Below are 5410 nucleotides of genomic sequence, written 5' to 3'. Positions count from 1 at the left end.
GATATGTTAATATCGAATTTAGCGCTACTCCTCTCATTGGGGTGGAGTACAGAAATCGATTTAAAGAGCCCTTTATATCGATATAAAGGGCATTGTAGTGTGGACGGGTACAGCGTTAAATCGATTTAAATGCGTAGTGTAGACCAGGCCACATGGTAACAGGAATCCTGTGGCTGGAGTCATAAGCAACCCCTCAGACTCCCGTATCTTTGTATCTGTTTGTCCGAGTCCCTTACTGAGTTCATTGTGTGGTTTACCTTTCAAGGAAGCCATGATGGCGGAGGAGCTGAAGAAGGAGCAGGACACCAAAACTCACCTGGAGAGGATGAAGAAGAACCTGGACCAGACGGTGAAGGACCTGCAGCTCTGTCTGGAGGAGGCAGAGCAGCTGGCACTGAAGGGTGGCAAGAAGCAGCTTCAGAAGCTGGAGTCCAGGGTATGTGCTGGAGCTGAAGGCTGGTGGTGAAGAATATAATTTCAACCTCTGCTTCCTGTAGTAGATTTGGTGCCAAATTTCTCAATTATTTCCCCAGATCCAAGAGCTCGAGTTCGAGCTGGAAGGAGAGCTGAAACGAGGGCATTCGGCAATATGAACGGCGCATCAAGGAAGGTGCAAAAGAGAAAATCCACCTGAAATGGTTTTGTCTCATCAAAAGCATAAAGGTAACCTGGCGTGGTCTCTTTTCAATAGGGTGAAGAGGACAAAAAGAATGTGCTGAGGTTACAGGACTTGGTGGATAAACTTCAGTTGAAAGTCAAATCCTACATGAGACAAGTTGAGGAGTCTGTGTGTCATTTAACAGGAACAAACTTTCATTTACAATTTGCTGAGATGCCCACTTCAGCTCTCATACTGGATCCCAGGATGTCACTTCTCCTTGGGCTTAGTTCCTTTTGTGTTTTGGTTACAGGATGCACAAGTCAATGTTCACCTCTCCAAATTTAGGAAAGTACAGCATGAGCTGGAGGGGGCTGAGGAACAAGCAGATATTGCTGAGTCTCAGGTCAATAAGCTTAGAGCTAGCAAACCAAGAAGTTACCTCCATGAAGGTAAGCCATTAATGTTAGATGCAACTGTGCAGTTTACACTGAATGCCTGCAGGTGATTAAGTTGTCTTAGAAATCACAGCTATGCTCACCAGTAAGATAGACTCCAGGCTTCCCTATGACAAACAAAGGAACAAACCTCAAGAAATTGGTGTACGAAAAAGGCAGAAATAAGACTAAGGAGTCATAATCTTTGCTGGTGTAACTCCATTGAAATCACTTTGGCCCTAAGTTTGTAATGGGATGTGATCTTTTATCTCGGTAGTGTCATCGGTATGGCCAGTGCTCAGAAGCTACCTACAGAAGAAGGGTAGAAATAACATGATTACCCTAAAAATGCCTAATATAACTTCCATTTAAGTAACTATGGGCTCCTTATAATTTACCTTAACATATTCCGTATGAGTACCTGGTTAAAGCTGCATTGCCAGTTCCATTTTCCTTTTTTTCTACATTGCAGCCCTTTTTGGCTTGCACTGTTCATAGTATCTCCTACTTGCTTTTTTCACCTTCAACGTCCAACCTTCTTAGCTCCTTTCCTTCTGAACAAGAGGCAGTGGATGGGAGGGACTGACCCCTAGTGGAGCCTCCTTCAATTATCTTACCTCTTCAGTACTCTCAGGACACTAGAAAACCTGAGCTGGTAGAGCTGTGTGAATAACTGATTTTTCAGTTCAAGTTTTGCCTTGAAAAAACAGTAAATGGTTCGGGGGCTGAAATGAAAAAACAAAAAGTAAATTGTTTTGGGTCAGATGAATCTTTTCTTTGACACCAAAGCTTTCCCCCCGCCCCCCTTCAGTTTTTTATTTAGTTTTCAGTTGTTTGGGAGTGTTTTTCACCTCCTATTTGTTTAAAATTCTAAACAAAACCATTTTAAAATGAAGTCAAAACGTCTAGTTTTGAAATGGTCAAACAAAATATTTCAACCTTTTTTGAAGAAAAAAAGTTTTGCGCAAAAATATGTGCTGGATTTGGCGTGAATTTGTGAATAGTTTCAGTGCCCTGGAAAATGCATTTTTAAGTGAATTTATTATTTGCTGGAAAACTTCTACTCCTCTGTAAGGGCTGGATATTTCCTACAAGGTTACTGTTATACCCCCACAGTTAACCCTTCTACTGCACATCTTTATGGACAAATTTCAAAAGTATCCTGTATAATCAGGGACTCAGGACAGTCAGGTTCAAATCTTGGCCCTACCACAGGCTTTCTATATGATCTTGGGCAAGTCACTTAGGACTAGATTCAGAAGAGTACTTAGGTGCTTAACTCCCAGTTTTAGGCTCCACTGCGATGCGCAAAACTCCTGTCAAACCCTGTTGGTGCTAAAGGCACTCAGAGCCTATACGTTCAGGCTAAAAGTTCCCTTGGTGCCTAGGAGTCTGTTTCTGTGCATGTGCCTGGACATCTGTCTCCTGCCTAAGCCTCAGAGCGATTCATGAAGAGGGGGAAGAGAGGTGTTTGGCTGCCTATTCTCCGTGTGGGGTCTGATCCAGGCTGAAGCTGGTTGCTGGATCAGGCCCCATTCAAAATCCAGCTGCCAGAGAAGGAGGTCGTGACAGCAGTGCCCACGGTATGTCTTTTATCTCAGTGGTTAGCACACTCACCTGGGATGTGTGGTACCCAGGTTCAGTTCCTTCTTAGGGGGGAGAGATTTTGAACACAGGTTTCCCTCCACTTAGGAGGGTGCTCTAACCACTGAGCTATGGGCTAGGCTGACATGGGGCACTTTCAGTCTCTCCTGTTAAAGCTGTCCCACTGTGGATAAATAATTAAATGATCCGTGGCATGCTCAGATACTATAGTGATGAGTAGCACTCTAGAAAAGTCAACAAATACTTTTCTCCATTACATTCCATCTCTCCTTGAGTATCACACTCTATAACCCCTGCATCGTCCTCAGTTGCTTGCACCATTCAGAAACTCATAAATTATAGTCCTGTTTCCTCTCGCTGTCTCTTAGCAAAGCTAGACAGTTCCATCCAGCCTCCCTGTGCTCCCCGTGTGGCTTTTGAATATGCAAACAAGTGAGTGCACAACACTTGCAGGTGCCATTTTAGAAATTGGCCAAGGACAGCTGAAAATCCAAACTTAATGTCTAAAAGGAATAAACAATGTTTCTCTCTTTCCAGGTAGTAATAGAAAGGGAAGAGTGAGCTTCCTATAGAACAAAAACAGGAAATATGCATAATGTATATTTCCCCTGTTGCTGACTGTTTGTAGGTGTCATGTGCTTGTCCCTCTCTCACACTTACAGAAAACAAAGTTCCCTTTGCTCACAGAGATGACCAGTTTCTTCTGTCTGTCTCTGCTGATGTACATGTCTCAATAAAGCAGTTATTTACTGTTTGAATTGCTCAAAATTGACCTCTGGGGAGAGTACAGATTTTTTATTTTATGTGTTTCAATTCATTTCGTTCCTTTACTTCTGCATCCCTCCACCAGAGAGCAGCGTAGGTGCAATCTGTGAGCAGAGAGCCGTCACGGCTTTGGTTCCCACAAAAGTAGGGTGACCAGATGTCCCAATTTTATAGGGACAGTCCCGATTTTTGTGTCTTTTTCTTATATATTCTCCTATTACTCCCCACCCCCATCTCAATTTTTCACACTTGCTGACTGGTCACCCTATGCGAAAGACACTGTTATTGCTAGGAGGTTCCAAGATGATGCTATATGGTTGTGTACCTAAAAGAGATTTATCAAAACTGCTGCTTAGCCTACCTGACTCCACTGTGTAGCATCACCTACAGCTGCATTTCTCATAGTGTGATCAGCAAAGCACATACGAGAACACAAACCTCACTAGTGTATGAAAGAGCAATGAAGAAATGGCTCTCTTTCGGGATTCCAGAGATTTTCAGGAGTGAGAGACCTAACAAGGCCAGGTGGCAAGTGGCAGAAATCTCAGCATATACTCCCCTTCCCATTAACCTTTAGAGCAGCGGTTCTCAAACTGGGGGTCAGGACCCCTCAGGGGGTCATGAGGTTATTACATGGGGGCTTGCGAGCTGTCAGCCTCTATCCTAAACCACACGTTGCCTCCAGCATTTATAATGGTGTTAAATATATAAAAAGTGTTTTTAATTAATAAGGGGGGTTGCACTCAGAGGCTTAATATGTGAAAGGGGTCATCAGTCCAAAAGTTTGAGAACCACTGCTTTAGAGAGCCTGCCTCACTGCTGGCAGCCCATAAAACCCATGAGTGCCGTCACAGCTGCCTCTGCACTCTAGTTCCTTTGTTGGGAGTCAGAGTGACTTTGTTATATCACTGTGTCTCCCTATAGTTGAGGTTTGCTAGTCCTAGACCTTCTACGCCTTTAATGATTCTGAGAGGTAATGCAGGGATGCTGAAACAATTTTTGTAGTAGTGGTGCGGAGAGCCATTGAACCAAACTGTGAACCCTCTATTTAATGGAAACCACTTCAAGATGGGGGTCCAGCACCTGTGTTGTGTAATGTACTCTACAAGGGCAACACCTAAAAACCACTCCAAATGCCAGCTGGTGCAGGGTGTGACTGCTGGGAATAAACACCTCTGCTGCCAAGGAACACCACTGGTTTCCTAGTGATCTCCAGGGACAGATGTTGGTCTGCGTAGTGTGGATCCTGGAATCTGAGAACCATCACTCTCCCTTTCCCCTACCCCATGGGCTCTACTAGAGTGGGTCAAAACACAGAATTCCCATTCTGCAGGAAATTCTAACACTTTGAAACTTTCTTTCATCCCAAATTGGAGTGAAAATCACAGTTTTGAAATGTCCTGCCAAAGGACATCTCTGAAAAATGTAGGTAATATCAAAATGATCTTAGCAAATCAGTGTAGTTTTACTTGTGTTGGTCCCAGGTTATTAGAGAGACAAGGTGGGTGAGGTAATATATTTTATTGGACCACCTTCTATTGGTGAAAGAGCCATGAATCCTATAAACGCTTATCACAACATGTGGTGTACCTCATCCAGTGTGTTAACTGCCCTGATATGTGAGTGAAACCAGTCACTATGCTCTCCAATGAACTCACCTAAGAAACTGATAAAAGACAAAACCACCCTATCACCTGTGGGCGAACACTTTTCACAAAGTGATCATTGTGGGTGGTGAAGCACTGGAATGGGTTACCTCGGGAGGTAGTGGAATCTCCATCCTTAGAGATTTTTAAGGCCTGGCTTGACAAAGCCCTGGCTGGGGTGATTTAGTTGGGGGTGGTCCTGCTTTGAGCAGGGAATTGAACTAGATGACCTCCTGAAGTCTCTTCCAACCTTAATATTCTATGATTCTTCCACTCCAAATAATTGATGAGGAGGTGTCAATACCAAAAGAGGGAAAGTTGCTTTTGTAGTGAGCCAGCCACTCCCAGTCCCTATTCAA

At 43.7% G+C, this 5410-nt stretch overlaps 1 pseudogene; it reads left to right on the top strand.

Annotated features, from left to right (window-relative positions):
- LOC116838591 (uncharacterized) overlaps nucleotides 1-5410 on the top strand; it is a 44687-nt pseudogene that overhangs the window by 12858 nt on the left and 26419 nt on the right.

Source organism: Chelonoidis abingdonii, chromosome 13 (assembly GCF_003597395.2).
Source record: "Chelonoidis abingdonii isolate Lonesome George chromosome 13, CheloAbing_2.0, whole genome shotgun sequence".
In the NCBI taxonomy this organism is placed as follows: domain Eukaryota; kingdom Metazoa; phylum Chordata; order Testudines; family Testudinidae; genus Chelonoidis; species Chelonoidis abingdonii.
The sequence above is the reverse complement of the archived record's forward strand: the minus strand, read 5'-3'. Positions and strand labels throughout refer to the sequence as shown.